This window comes from Silene latifolia, unplaced genomic scaffold (assembly GCF_048544455.1).
Source record: "Silene latifolia isolate original U9 population unplaced genomic scaffold, ASM4854445v1 scaffold_499, whole genome shotgun sequence".
In the NCBI taxonomy this organism is placed as follows: Eukaryota; Viridiplantae; Streptophyta; class Magnoliopsida; order Caryophyllales; family Caryophyllaceae; genus Silene; species Silene latifolia.
In genome coordinates, this window is record NW_027413412.1 from 37,219 (window position 1) to 53,906 (window position 16,688).

Consider the following 16,688-nt stretch of genomic DNA (forward strand, 5'->3'; position numbering starts at 1 on the left):
GGCCGGGGTGGCTAGGATTGCGAAGCGGTCCCAAGAGCCAGGAGACTAGTGGGAGTGACAAAACGCTTGATATCCTGGTTTCGAGGTTCACCTCCTCAAGATCCTCCCGGGGTAATGTCACCGGAGATTGTCCAGGCTCGAGAAAAGAAAGAGGGAAGATGTTATCCTGGAAGAGGAGGAAGGAGAGAAACAACCTATCCCGGCTCACCACTCGGGAGTATAAGGCAAGTGCCTGCTAGGATTGATGACATGGATGATGCCTGGGCACGGATAGATGAGTTTTCTACAAAGATGAGCGACCAGCTATTGTCTGCTAGTACCCTTGAGTCGTCTACCAGGGTGGTTTCTATTCGGACTTCTCTTGTAACAAGGGGCTTGAACTTGCTTCCCAGTGCTAGGGAGGTTAGTTGTAAAGGGATATTTTTAATTGTTTATGTGCTTTTTGTTTTACCTTGTATTTGGCTAATTGATTTTGTATGTATGTAGGGGTTGGATGCCGGGTCAGCTCGCTTGTCGGCTTAGGGATGCCAGGCTAGAGTTTCTAGTTTGGAGGAAAAACTGGATAAACTTAATCGTGACTCGCACACGTCCGGGGTAATGAAGTGGTACTTCAATCTCGTTGGGGACAGCTAGGAGTCAACCAGGGTCGCTATAGTTTGTGAGGTGGTGCGAAAAATGCCGAGAAGGTGTCAGTGGAGTTGGAGGCCGAGAAGCAGGCAATGCGGGATCGGTTGAGAAAGAATGAGGAGCTTCTGCTCTTTGAAAAGGAATTGGTGGAGGCGAGGTTGGCTGATGCTGCTCAATACTTCTTCGGGAAAGGCCGGGTTGATGCTATGAGAGATCCAGAATCTGACCGGGCTAATTAGAATCCGGACCGGGATGAGATGGCTTTGGACGCTTAGTATCCTGATTTGGCCAGTATGGGTCAAGAAGAATAAGTGGATTCTCCTCCTTCCAAGGCAAAGTCTGGTGATCAGGAAATGGTGGATGGTTGTGAGTCGGTTACTGGCTCAAAAATAACTTAGTTTTGTTTTTCTTTTTGGTTTTGATCTATCCAGGGGGAATGTCCCTGGAATGAATATTTAGAAACATTTTTTTGGCCCATCTAGGGGGAATGTCCCTGGAATGGATGGTTATTAGGTGTGTGGTAAGGCCAATTATTTTGGATGAATAAATATTTGGTCAGATTTTCCTCTTGTGTTTTGAAAAGGTGATGTTGACTGTCTCATCGGATCTCGCCGATTATTCGATCGATCAGGCGCTTATTATATCTTGGATCGGCTAGTTATTCGATCGGATCGGCCGATTATTATCTTTGGATCTCGGCTAGTTATTCGATTTGGATCGGCCGTTATTATCTTTGGATCTCGGCGATTTAATGTGTTATGGGTGGGGTTGTTGCTTTGTCCGGAGGGCTTATGTCCCTTTGCCTGGGAGGGCTTATGACCCATTTATGTCATCTGATCCAGGAATAGATTTTCCAGGTTTGTATGTTGAGCTCGATATTATAAGGCTGTTTTGCAACCTGAATTTTGGATATCGAGTTGGGTATTAGTTAAATGTTGGTGGGGGTAGCCCCCAATCTTTAAGATTTGTTTTAAATAAAATGCAGTATCTAAAAACAAGTATTGAAGATTCTACTTGGTAGAGATATGGGAACATAGATCAGTACTTTGGCACGCAATTTTGAAGAAATCATATATTGCATTTATTCACGTAATGGCAAGTATCATACATGTAATTTCATATCAAGCTAGGCAGGAAATGTGAACACGAAAATTATACCTGAACCGGGAGATATATTTTATATGTGAAATAATTTTAGGTGTGCAATGTTCCAAGCTCTTGGGATCATCTCGCCTTCCAGGGTTTGTAATCTGTAGGCTCCCTGGCCGACTATTGAGTCAATTAGGTAGGGACCTTCCCAGGTTGGGGCCAATTTGCCAGCATTCTTTTCTTTTGTGTTTTGGAATACTTTCCTGAGAACAAGATCTCCTACCCTGAATCACCTGGCTTTGACAGTCTTGTTGTAGTTTCTCGCAACTCTTTCTTTGGTATCTTCGCTAATCGATGCTTGCTTTGCATCTCTTAGCTCTTCTGTTAAGTCCAGGCTATCCTCCATTAGAGGTATATTGTTTGTTGTTGTGTTCAGGCTACATCCGGCGATGGAATGTCCACCTCGGTAGGGATTATCGCTTCACATCCATAGACCAAGAAGTAGGGGTTTGGCCGGTGGATGTTTTAGGCGTGGTTCTGTCAGCCCAAAGGACCGGGGGAGCTCTTGCCCATCTACCTTTTCTTCTTTCCAGCTTTTTCTTTATGCGGTGATTACCACTTTTATTTGGATTTCGCTCGACCGTTGGCTTTTGGATATCCTGGTGTGGATGTTACCAGATTGATGTTCCATTGAGCACATAAGGTCTTGTTCTTTTTCCCACAAATTGTGTGCCATTGTCGCATACTATTTCAGAGGGGATGCCATATCTACATATGATGTTATGTTTGATGAATGTTATGACATCCTTCTCCTTGACTTGCCTGTATGATTCAACTTCTATCCACTTGGAGAAGTAATCGGTCATTGCTAGCATGAAAACTTTTTGTCCGGGTGCTTGAGGTAGTTTTCCTACTATATCCATGCCCCACTTCATAAATGGCCAGGGTGCGGATATGGAATGTAGTTCTTCGATGGTGATGGATATATGGTCCGTGAATCGACAAGCTTTGCATTTAGAGCTAAAATCCAGGCAATCGGCTCTCAAGGTAGGCCAATAATAACCTGTTCTGAGTACTTTGCTTGCCAGGCTTCTTCCACCTTTGTGATTTCCACAAGATCCTTCATGGATTTCTCGATAATATATGCTCAGCTTCCCGTGGTTCCAGGCATCCGAGGTATGGCCCTACTGCGATTTCTTAAAAAGCACGTTGTCAATAAAGTATATGAAGAAGCTTTTATTTTTAGTGCTCGGCATCTTGCTTATTTAAGGGAAGGATTCCCTGTTGTAGCCAGTCATAGTAAGGTTTTGTCCAAGAATTAGCAATATAGATTGGGAAACTCTCATCTTGTTTATTTATTGCAGGTTCTAATAAATGCACGATGGGTATTTTGTCGAAATCAAGGGGACTAAAGTTGGATCCTAGGCCGGCTAAGGCATCGGCCTGGGTATTCAAATCCCTGGGAATTTGGTCAATATTAAAATTTTTAAATTTTTCTTTTAAAATTCGGACAATGTCCAGATAAAGTATCATTTTGGAGTCTTTTGCAAGATATATCCCATTTACTTGGTTGGAGATAAGAAGGGAATCAGTACGTACCTTTAGGTTTTGCACACCAAGGTCAATACATACCTTTAATCCGGCTATCAGGGCTTCATATTCTCCCTCATTGTTGGTAGCCTCAAATGCACTGACTTATAGCCTGTACTATCTTATCCCCCCGTGGCGATTTTAGTACTAACCCCGATCCTGTGCCCCTCATGTTGGCCGCACCATCGACAAATAGGGTCCATTCTAGGTCCTGTTTGTTCATTTGGTCGGTTTATTTACTTCTTTAATTAGGTCGGGTTCTAGGGTCGGACTAAAATCAGCCACAAAGTCTGCTAGTGCTTGTGACTTAATTTCTGTCCTTGGTTCAAATGTTATATTGTATGTGCTTATTTGGATCGACCATTTGCACATTCGTCAGGACAATTCCGGTTTCCTAAGTACGAGACTTGATAGGAAGATTGGTTCGACTATTATAGGGTGGCTTTCAAAATATGGTCTTAATTTTGTGCAACTCATAATTAAAGCTAAAACATATTTTTCTAGTAGGCCATACCCGATCTCTCGCATCCAGTAGACTTTTACTTACATAATAGACATGTGGTGTCGTTGTCCGTCCGCTTCTTTGACCAGGATCGCACCGACAAAGATTTGTGGATCGACAAGTATCTTTGTCGGGGTTCATCTTTGACTGGTTTTGCCAGCAAGGGGGAGAAGATAGATATATTTTCATGTCTTCAAAGGCGACTGATGATCGGGGTCCATTGAAAGTCCTTGTTCTTCCTTAGCAGGTTATAAAACGATTTGCATCTTTCTGATGATCTTGAAATGAATCTGTTCAGGGTCGCTATTCTTCCGATCACTTTTGTATGTCTTTGACTGTCTTTGGTGGTTCTAGCTCCAGGATAGCTTTGATCTGTTCAGGGTTGGCTTCTATTCCTCTTTTTGTCACCATGTAGCCCAGGAATTTGCCTCTTTGAGACTCGAAGTGGCATTTTTGTGGGTTGAGCTTCATATTGAATTTTTCCAATATTTGAAAGGCTACTTCCAGGTCTTTGACGTGGTCTTCTCGCCTTTTTGATTTGACTACCATGTCATCTATGTAGACTTCCATGGTGTCTCCTATCTGATCTTTGAACATCATGTTGACTAGCCTTTGGTAGGTTGCACCTGCATTTTTTAATCCAAAGGGCATAGCAGTATAACAATATATACCTCTTTCAGTGATGAAAGCTGTGCTTTCCTGGTCTGCCGGGTGCATTTTTATCTGATTGAATCCGCTGGAGGCATCCATAAATGTTAACATTTCGTGGCCTGCAGTGGCATCTACCATTGCATCGATGTGTGGCAGGGGAAATGGATCTTTTGGGCAGGCTTTGTTCAAGTCGGTGTAGTCTACACAGACTCTCCATTTGCCATTTTTCTTTTGGACGACTACTACGTTTGCAAGCCAGTCAGGGTACATTACTTCCCTGATCATTCCCATGTCTAGTAGCTTGTCAACTTCTTGGTTGATGATTTCATGCCTCTCTACAGCGAATTTTCTTCTCTTTTCTTTGTATGTGAGGCTTAAAGGATTTGTCAATATTTAACTTATGAGTAATAACATCAGCATCTATACCAGTCATATCAAAATGTGACCAAGCAAAACAAGACATTTTAGTTTTGAGAAAGCTGACCAGGTTTGGTCTGATTGAGTCGGGTGCATCTGACCCTACAAGTACTTTCCTGTCAGGGAATTCTGGATCTAATATGACTTCTCCTGTTTCCATTTGTGATTGTGCTAAATATTTTTCCCCGATTGGGTGACTTTAATTGCTATGCAAGGGACTTACCGACTTTGAGGGTTTCAAAGCCCGAGTGTAACATTCCGAGCCGTCCTTTGTTCTCCTCTCGATGGTGGTTATCCCCATTCTCGTTGGAATTTTCACGCATTGATGGTATGTTGATGGGATTGCTTTGACATTGTGGATCCATGGTCCGCCTGGGATTACATTATACGAGGATAGGCAATCCATTACTCCAAATCTCTCATATGAAGCCACGCCTTCCACATAGGTAGGCGGTGATTTCTCCCAAGGTGTTCTTTGTTTCTCCTTTGAATCCAACCAGGACGCTGGATTTCTTGATGATCTTCCCTTCGTCTATCTTCATAGCTTTAAGGACGTCAAGCATCACCAGGTTGATTGAAGCGCCTCCGTCTATCGGATTCTTAATACCTTTCTTTGTGCCGATTTGCATGGTGATTACCAGGCTGTCATGATGTAGATCTGATATTCCTTGCAGGTCTGAGTCATCAAAGGTAATAGCGGGCAATGACTTGGGCCTTGAAGGAGGTTGAAGTCTGGCTTCCCTGGATATTCTTTTGGCAGCTGAGCTGGTCGGACCACAGATTTCTGATCCTCCATTTATGAATTTGACTTCATAGATGGGGGGAGGAGGAGAGAGGGTCTCTGCTGTTTCCTGGATCTCTCTTGTTTTGTTCTTCATTTTTGTTCTTTGGCCAAGGCAGCCGCTAATTGTTGTTCTGCGGTGAGTTCCACCATTTTTGTGTGTGAATATTAAATGAAAGATGATAAGGAGAATTTTATTGGTTGAAGAACTAGATGCCCCACGGTGGGCGCCAATTGTTTTAGCAGGATTTTCCCTGAATGGGTCCGGCTTGATTGAAGAATAAGATGGGTATCTAGCTCTATATGTTTGGAGTATTTATAAATGAATTACAAAGAAAGACTATGTAAAAAGAATAATGCTTATGCTATTTGAATAAACTGAATACAAGTTTGGTAATTGGATGATCGTAAAATAATAAGTAGTGAAGTAATCTTATATTGATGAATCATGAATGAATTTACAAATGTTAGATTACAATATTTATAGTCATAATCATGAACGTTGTATTGATCTCCAACATTCTTCTCTTTTGTCGGGGTTGTTGCCGGATTAATAGGGCACATTCCCTATTAATTCGGTTGACTGGTTCTTCGCCAACTGATTCTTAGCCTTTTCCCCTTTTGCACGTCTAAGTTCATGGATGATATAGTCCCGTAATTAGTCTTGGTCTTCCTTGAGAATAGGACACGGTTATTTGACTTATACAACTGTATTTCTTGTTTATCTTCTTAATCCGGCCTGCTTTAATACTCGCTAAGCTATTCTATCGACCATCAGGCTTCTCTTCCAGGATTTAGTAGCCTGCTTGCCATAATATTCTTCTACAGCTAAATAATAGTTAGATTTGTCCGGTCTTCGTTTTCCTCAATCAGCCTTGTAAGGTCAGGCCAGGTTATGGTCAGGCCAGGTTAATCTGGGCCTAACAGTTAGGATAATTAAATTGAGCTTAAATTTGATTTAAGTATTGATTTGTGATTTTAATAAATTATTATCACACATTTCCATAAAACCGGGTTATATAATCGACATAAGTTAAATAGGGCGATTTGGCACATAATTTGGCATGATAGACACATATTATAATGCTGCATATTTCAATTGTTGAATGTCTTTTTATTTATATAATTTTGAATTATGTAATTTTATCTTAGTATGGCCTTAGTTTTAATCGATTTTACCCGTAATGAAAGGGAATATTGATTTGGTTGTAATTTAATGTGATCTCTTATCACTTTTATTTTTACTAGTTTTTCATATTACAAATGTATAATAGGAATAGCTTTTTATTTTTATTATTATTTGTAATTATGGAATTTCTTCAAGACGGTGCCATTCGGAAAGGCGTTCCGACAAAGACGGTGTTCTTGGGAGGCGTGCTACTTGAAGATTCAAGGGACCAAAGAAATTGGTTTCCGAATATGTAATAGATTATTTGATTTTCTATTTTAGGAAGGTCATACTAGGAATTTATTATTATTGTTTTGCATTTATTTTAATATGTTACATGCATTGCCAAATCGCCATAACAACACATGCATTTCATATCGAGTCATCGACCGTGTCAATTATAATTATCGAAGTTCACCGCTTTAGTTCACATAAAACGTGATAGATAATAAATTGACAAGATCTCTCACTAAATAATAATTGAGAATTAGCCTTATCAAATAGTAGAAACCATGAGTCCCAATTTCATAAGGAAGTAGGCTCGGCTCACCGGGGTGCTAAACTTGTTACGTTGGGTAAGTGGGTAATAAAATGTTATTACATCGAAATTTGGATTGAGCTCAACGGAAGTATTCGTGACCGTAGTCGCATGTGTTCCGGGCTAAAGATAAATATTAAAGTAATTTTATCGACCGAGAGTTCTAGAAGTAGAATCGATTAAAGAGTTAATCCACCGAGTTATATTGATAAGGGATGAATCGGCTCACCGTGCCCGAATTGATATGAATTTGGATCTCGGGATCATTTATAATAGTTGGGTAGAGGTCAGTATGTAAATTCTTAAAACTTGTTTAAAATGTTTACAAGTATTATTAAAACGATAGATGTTAATTATTTCGTTCATTTCCGTTTTTGTAGTTATTTATACGCAATGGATTCATCTAAAACTCTTACACCAATCACCATTAATTCATGGCTCCAATCATTCGATAAAAAGTGCTCCGAGTATGACAATGATACGATTAGAGAATTACGCTTTGGCATTGGTCAGGATGGAAATCTTTGCTAATTTACCAGTTCCACACCTCCCACACCCATATTAATGCTCACCACTTTGGTAAGAAAATCTTGCGAATAAATTCTCACTAATCCCAAGGCATCCTTTTTTGTAGAAACAAGGAGAAATATTAAATTCAGTGGGAGTTCAAGCAAGAATGTTCTTGCAACTGAAAGGAGTAATGGTATTATTAAAGGAAAGGCAAAGATGGGTAAGAAACCCAAACCTGATAATGAATTAGAAATGGATAGTGAGACTACCACAACCAAAACCAAAAAGGGTGCCCAATCTTACGAAGAATGTCATTATTGTAATGTCATGAGCCATTGGAAGCGAAATTGCCCCAAGTATTTGGGAGATATCAAAGCTGGACTTGTCATTCCAGTTAGGGTTAAGGAGTGTAGAAGCACTTAGCAAGGGTAACATAGATCTCCAATTCGCAAATGGAACTAGAGTAGCGGCCATTTTAAAAGGAACCCTTGTGATTGCCTTAGCTAAGTGATTTTAAATTGCATCTATATAATGGTGATTATGTACCCATTTTTGTCTAAAATATTATTTCCATTTCTATGTTAGACATGGAAGGATTTTTCTTTCGCCATAAAAAACAATCGTTGTATTTTGTTTGAAAATTGACATGGCTGGGAGCCAAGTCACTTCTCTTAATGGTATTCATGTTTTAGACACTTCCATCTCAACTAAAGATATCTATAACATACAACAAAAGGACTCATAACTAGTGATCCAAATGATTTGTTCATTTGGCTTTTTCGATTAGGTCACATAAATAAGAAACGCATTAAAGGGCTAGTGTCGACTAGATTTATTGAACCATTTGATTTTCAATCATATGGTATATGTGAATCTTGTCTCCTTCGCAAATTGATTCATATTCCCTTTAGTAGTAAAGGGACACAAGCAAGTGATTTGTTAGGACTAATACATGCCGATGTATGTGTTCCAATGAGCATCACCGCAAGGGGAATTTATGACTACTTCGTCACTTTTATCAATGATTTAAGTAGATATGGGTATATTTACTTAATCAAATATAAAGTGAAGAATTTGAGAAATTTAAGGAATTTCTAAATGACGTAGAGAACCAATTGAACAAAGTACAAAAGCACTATGATCCGATCGTAGTGACAAAGATCTAAGTAATGAATTTGATTTATTAAATATGGATTATGACCTAGTGTCACTACCCATAAGATCAAACTAATATGAGTCGGTTTGAGTTATCGAACTCAATTTTGGGAATTTGCAATCCAAAACGGACACGTTATTAAAAACGAATGGTCAACCAAGAGATACCTAAAATAGAGAGTCTATTTAACAAATGACATGGATCAGACTCGCATATGACATGAATCAAGCTGCCATGATAGAGCTGGTCTTTATGTGCTAACACGTCAGTCTAGACAAACTTCCAATTACTTCACCATATATGTTTGTAACTCACAAAGCTATCTCTTAAGAAGATAGATGTATTTCTACGAGATAGAGTGGGAGTAGATTAGATCGTCACAAACATGACTTATAGTTATTGTGTTACTTTTTAAAAGTAATGGAACTATAATCTATAATGATAGAGTAGGAGTATAGCACACATGTCTTATTGTTAATATGTTGCTTTTCGAAAGTAATGGTATTATGACCTTTTCCCTAATCGACCTTGTTGCATACGAGCCATAGCATTATAATCCAAAAATTGCTACTCAAGAGTAGATTTACTTTAAGGCGATGGTCTCTTTAAAGTAAATAGAGCTTTAGAGTACTTAAGTGCATAGATCGACATGAAGATGTTAATCAAGATAAATCATGTTAGGAATCGCCACATTTCATTTTGATGAAGAATGGGAAATGATATTAAAAATTCGCTTTTCTAAAATGGGAATTTAGAGAAGGATGTGTTTGGAACACAAAACCTTAGATAAAGTTTTAATAATCCTAACGTATTATGCGTAGCTTTATTAAGTGATCCTAGAATGGTCATAAGCAAGCATAAAAGGATTATATTTTTCGTTCATGTGATAATTGGGAATGGTTTCATTCACATGATTGAAGAATCATGATTATAGATGAAGTTAAGTAGGAGCAAGAATTATTTTTCCATGTCTTATATGTTGATAACATATTACTTATTGAGAATAATGTACCAATGCTCTCTTCTGTGAAAGAGTGATTGGGAGACTAGGAAAAGGTGCGATGTATTTTAGATTTCTAAATCTATGTGAGAGAATATTGGCATAGAGTTTAGAGTCTTATGATGATAAGATCTTTCATATCTGTTTAACATAAACAAGGTTGAGTAGGTTATTCATGTTGGTGAAAGTGGAATAATTGTTATGATGGAGTCACAGTCGTTCACTTTGAACCTATTAAGTTGTTGATCACATGAAATCATTTGCTAATGTTTTGTCATTAGAATGATCATGTATGTCAACAGACGCACATGCCATGATGTAACATATGCTTAGAGCATAATAAGTCAATAACAAGTTAATTCCAATGATGGGCTTGGGAAAGCCTTAAAGAACATCTTTGAGATTCTTGAGAAGAATTAAGGATTCGTTCATATGTTTGGATGATAAATTACGTTGTGTGTTGAAGGGTTGCACAAACTTTAGTTTCCAAACCAATTAGGATTTGTTGAAATCCTAGGCTGATTTTATTGACCTAAGAGTAAGAGACTAGAAAAGTGTTTTAGTTTCGTACATTGCAAATTCTACAAAAAGAATCTAAGTAAATTGTGATAAAATGGTCAACGTAGGGAATGAGAGTAGATTCCTCTACCAAAGACTTTATCACAAGTTATGTGATAACAGTGGGAGCATCTTTCAAGTTAAAAAACCCAAGTCTGGTAAGAAGACTAGACATATACTTAGATAAATTCATGTTATTAGAAATAACATTGAAAAGAAGGAAATAACAATTAATAAAGTTGGAATATATGGATATATGGTATATCCACTTGCCAAGCTTTTATTGCATTTCAACTAGTGTAAAAGATACACTAAAGATTATAAGATATGAAGTAATAATAGTGTATTGACTATTCATATATGATAATCGCATTTATCGTTTGAGTTTCTTTAAACTCACCCTTTACTTTGTTATATCCAAATGGGTTGTTGAGACAAATTGAACCCCATTAAAGTGAACTGGATTGACATAGTATTCGCCCCTAGTTACTTAGAAGAGGTGACGTCTCGAAGTGACTAGAGTGTGATGCGATTGATGGCAAGTTCAAGTGCCATAGAGTCATATGGGATGACTAGTCGATCACATAGGCAGACTGTATGGGACACTCTGTCGGGCAATGATCGTTTATAGAGTTCTGGTAATTCATAAAGCTTGGTCATGGCAAGAGCTGCTATAGTATTCTTATGAGTCAATTGTTTTGACTAGAGACTATTCGCCCAAGTTGGCACAAATTTCTGATTGACTTTGATTTATACTCTACGATCGTCAGAATCAAGTCAAATGAGTATATTTTGGGTTATGATGAACTGTGGCTAAACAAAGGGAATAGTGCGATAGGAATTGTCCACCCCCTTGTCAGGGTTATTTGAAATCTCAAGGCCACTCGAGGAGTAGTGAACTGGAAATGCGTGGCCACGCTCGGAAAGTATCTATGGTAGATAATTCCGGTCAGACAGTTACACTCCAAGATCGAGGAAACCACTCAAGATATGATCAAATGCATATACGACCTGCGAGACACCTTGTATTGAGTGGGAGATTGTAATAGGATAAGAGAATTGGTGACGCACACTTGTCTCGGACAAGTGGGAGATTGTTGGAGTATATGTCCTCAACAATAGTGCGATCACATGTTTAAATCTTATATTAAGAATATGTAAGGAATGATTCATTTATATAGCCAACTGATCAACATTAATCAGTAATGATCATCTAACTAGAGTTAGACATTATTGTTGTTTGACGGTGATGATCAGTTGATCCCTTAAGGTCACACCTAAAGGAAAATTCCCTTAATAGACAAATTGATTAATTGTATGACGATACAAGTTAATCAATTACTTAAAATTGAACAATTCAATCATGAGACAGAATATTTATATCTTATTGTAATTTGATTAAATAAGATTTATTTTAGTAATTGAAATACTTTATTACTAAAATTGATTATTGTTTGTGAAACAATTGAGATAAGAATGAATGGTTAATTATAATTACAATATGTTGTGAATTATAATTATATGACCCATTTTATTTACAGTAGGTCTTCTGAGAGACAGTCTCTCAATAAACTTAGTGAGAGACCAAATATAAGTTGCTAGGAAAATGGTACAAAAGGTAATAAAAAAGGTACATATACTATAAAATGAGGTACTAAAAACAATAGTTACAATATACGATAAAATAGGTCCAATTTTTATGAAAACATGTACCAAATAAAAGAGACATTCAATAACAAAAGGGGTACGAAAACTATATAAAGGGGTACGATAAAATGGTCTCTCAATAACTTAGTGAGAGACCGTCTCTCCAAAGTTTTTGTGTTTTATTTATGTGATCAAGTATCACTAGTCAATTTGTTATATGTAAATTAATTAATGTATATAATGATATTTATTTGATAAGTATGCATTAAATTAATTAATAACATGTAACATACTACATGTGACATATTGTGTGACAAATGACAAATTGACAAAATTAAATGGTAGTCCATTTTATGTAAATGGACCGAAATGGAGGGAGTTGTGGTAGATTGTGGTTGATTTATTTTATGAGATAAAATAGATGTAATCATACTTACTCTACCTATTCTTACACAACCTACATTTTGATAAGAGTAAAAGGAAAAGCAAGATGCCCTCCTTGGCCTCAAGCTACCCGGCCACACTCCTCTTTTAAGAGGTGTTTTTGTTCTTATTTTACTCTATTATCATTCCCTTGCATGCATTATTCATTCATGCTTCATTTTCTCTCATTTCTCTCAAAGTCTCTGATGCGTGTCTTTTATATGATGTTTTACACCCTATTTTACACGCATTTCAGAGCTCAATTATGTAGTTTAAAGCTACTATTTGCCCCATTTCATCTACTTTCGTATTTTTATGTAATATTGCAGATTTATGCGGAAATGAGTAGATATTGAGCTAAATCCGTCCCCGAGTATCTTGCATTGCATTTGACGTGAAGTATTTACTTAAGGAACGAGCTTGGTGCACATTTCGAGGCCTGAAAGATAATTTTATGAAGAATTAGAAGCGGACTATCAGCTAAAGCAGTCGATCGACTGGCCTCCATGGTCGATCGACCAACCCACGACTTACAGAAGCTACTGTTCAGCGATGACCAGTCGATCGACCGGCTGCTATGGTCGATCGACCACACCGTTAATCTGCGTGAATTAAAAGATCGAGAATTAAGAAGCCCATTGCATATTAGGTTTAGGAATAAGTGTTACGTTATATTCCTATATAACGTAACCTAACATTATTCAGTTTTTATCAAGTCTTTTATCAGAAAACTTTAGGGAGACATTAGGGTTTGCATTTAAGTTTAACTATTCAATACAATCGGATTATTGCTTTACTTTCTTTCGTACTATCGGTTTCCTCCTATTCCACTCGGTATTCTTCTGCTCTTAATTCAGTTTTATTACTCTACTTGTTCATAGATATAGAATTGCTAGATTAGTTTCCCGAAGCCGAAATTATCGTTTTATGTTATTCATTTGTTTAATTATTTCAATCATGAATTCAGTGGTTTTATTCCTTAATCTTTATGTTGTTTTCGTTATAGTCATGAGTAGGTAAATACCCTGTGCTAGGATGTAGGGAATCTGTAGAAGTAGGCGGTATTAGAATAGTAGACCCGAATCGCGCCTTGGTCGATCGACTGGCCTACCTAGTCGATCGACCGGCCACGTGAGATCACCTTCGTTTTAATTAATTAAATTGTTGTGTTTGACGAATCGTGTGCACGCGACTAGTTGAATGCCTAGGAATTGACCGACCCAATAAAAGATCGAAAGATAGGGGAAGGAGATAGCCTACCTAAATAAGACGACTAGATTAATGAGATCGAGAGATGAGTTAATTTAGCCTCTTTAGTCACTTTTCAGGACGAAAGTTAGTATTAGTGATATTAGGGACCTGTAGCGAGATCAAAAGATGCTACCTGTAAGAATGGACTGAGAGGACTTCTTATTTTCCCGTCTCACGTGTTTGTTTTAGACCTACCTAGTATACTGCCGCCGAAACTATAGTGAACCGACCATCTTAGCACTCTTTTAATATTTGTTTTAATCCGTTTATTTAGTTTACTGTCTTTTATTGCCTTTAGCTATAGACCAAATCAAATCAAACCCCCACATTTGTTACTTTAAAGACTTAAATAGACAACTAATAATTGCATCGCCTCCCTGTGGTTCGACCATGTTACCACTAGCTTCTGTTAGTTTTAATAGGTATTATAAATTTTATCTTTGGTGCACACAACGACAGGCATCAAATTTTGGCGCCGTTGCCGGGGAGGCAATTGTTTAAAATTTTTAGTTGTTTTATTTTTAGTCTTTCTATTAGTTTAAGGGACATCTGTTCCTTAAACTATTCTCATATTCTACTTGTAGTTTCTTCTTATGCGCAGGTCACAGGGTGGTGAATTACTGCCGTTCAATCCTGAGATTGAGAAGACTTTGCGTGAGTTGAGACGATCATCTAGAGTATTGCCGACAGAGGAAGAGCTGAGTACACTGTCTAGTTACTACGAGAACGCTTTATTCGAGGAGGATCCACCTTCATCTCCTATTTCTACTTCATCAACTGAGACCGTCACATCTCCAGACAAGGCTGAAGAAGCAAGTATAGCCAGTCACTCTGAGCCGATAGCTGAGAATCTCTATAAGGGATTCGCATTACCAGGGAGGGACAAAAAATTCGAGCCGAAACCGTCCTACATCAACTTGGTTGAGAGAAACCAATTTGGGGGAGCTGCAAATGAAGATGCAGCTAAGCATATGGAGACTTTCATTGATTATTGTTGTTCCATACCCCCACCAACCGGTGTGACCCAGAACCAGGAGAAGGAGACCATGTTCATATTCTCTCTTCGTGATGCTGCAAGGGAGTGGTACAGAGACCTGGATCGAGTTGCTAACGGGATCACTGATTGGAAGTCGCTGGCCCTGGCATTCTACAAGAAATACTTCTCTGCCTCGAAGACAAATGCCATTAGAGCTCAGATCACGAGCTTTAAACAGGGTCCTGATGAGAATTTTCATGAGGCGTGGGTCCGTTTCAAGAAGTTGGTGCGAACTATTCCGCACCATGGGTTCGAAAAATGGAGCCTATGCAATCAATTTTATAATGGGCTCTATGACGATCAAAGGGCTATCCTGGATGCGGCAGCAAATGGTAGATTCCAGGAGAATGTTGGAGAGACTAAGGGGTGGAAAATTATTGATGATTTGGCCACCCATAAAGCTGAGTATGGAAATTCCAGGGGAAATCCAAGGAGGAGTGCTGAATCCCCTTCCGTAGCCGCATTAGAAGCTCTCACGGCGAGATTTGATAAGTACGAGTTGGGAGGAGCTTCAAAAGGAGGGATCTATCATGTGAATGATGTCTCAGACGATCCTTTCGTCTGCAAGAGATCTGGAGGAGAAGGACATGTTTCAGACAACTGTCCTAATCCCTATGAGTTTTGTGCTGCCTTTCAACATTATAGGCAGACAAACACTTACTTTGAGCCGAATGTCCATCCAAATTTGAGGTGGAGTAGCCAAAATGTCCTAAATCCGACTCCACCTCCACAGCAGCAGAATTATGTGCCCCCTCATAAGCAACAACAGCCATACCAAAAGCCTCCGTATGTTCCACAACAGCAGCAGCAGTCCCAAGGCTCCGAATTTACCGAGTTGAAAAATCTGTTGCTGAAAGAATCTCAAGCTAGAGAGGCCGGGATGAAGATGTTAGAGAGCCAAATTGCTCAATTGGCTAGCAAGAATACAACTCGAGCTCCGGGACATTTACCGACTCAGACTGATCAAAAGGAGACCTTAAATACAATTACCTTGAGGAGTGGGTCTACCCTTGATGGGCCCGCCATGGTTGAGGATGTTACTGAAAAAGATGAGGCGGAACCAAGTAAGAAGAAGGCTGGAACGAACAGTGGAAGGAAAAAGACGATTACCAGGTATATCGGTCGATCGACTGATATACCCAGTCGATCGACCAGTCCGCGAGATACTGAGAGCTTCAGTCTGTAGAAGTCAGTCGATCGACTGACCAACATGGTTTCGGGGCACGACTACTCCGAAAATACTGAGGGAAGACCCAAATGCTGATGGGTCAGTCCTGGTTCCGAAATATGACTCGATGACGATTAATGGTTCATTTTTGAGACGGTCTTAAGAGGGTTCGAGCTTCAACAAAGAGAAGGTAGTGGATTTTCAGCCTAAATCCACCGATGCCGGCATGAGAGACCTAGAGGAGAGGGCTAAGTTACTTCTTTCAGCCCCTTATCCGGAGAGATTGGTGCCGACGAAGGAACAGATATCGTTCAATAAATTTGAAAATGTTATTCGTAGCTTAAACGTACAAGTTCCTTTTCTTGAGTTAGTTAATCAAGTGCCTGCTTACATGAAATTTATGAAGCAATTGTTGTCTAAAAAGAAGTCACTTGAAACTGTGCATTCTGTCGCACTAATCGAGGAGTCATGTTCTTATCGACCCACACCGCACCTCATAAGCTACAAGACCTGGTAGCTTTTCGGTCCCATATAGTATTGGCACCTTTTCTATTGAGAAGGCCTTGTGTGACCTAG

General features: G+C 38.8%; 1 non-coding gene across 1 annotated transcript; it reads right to left on the reverse strand.

The window, feature by feature from the left end:
* Positions 1–15,089: 15,089 nt before the first annotated feature.
* Positions 15,090–15,196, reverse strand: LOC141639645 (small nucleolar RNA R71). Its single transcript, XR_012542615.1, has one exon. It is a non-coding gene; the product is annotated as a small nucleolar RNA R71 (small nucleolar RNA).
* Positions 15,197–16,688: the final 1,492 nt, after the last annotated feature.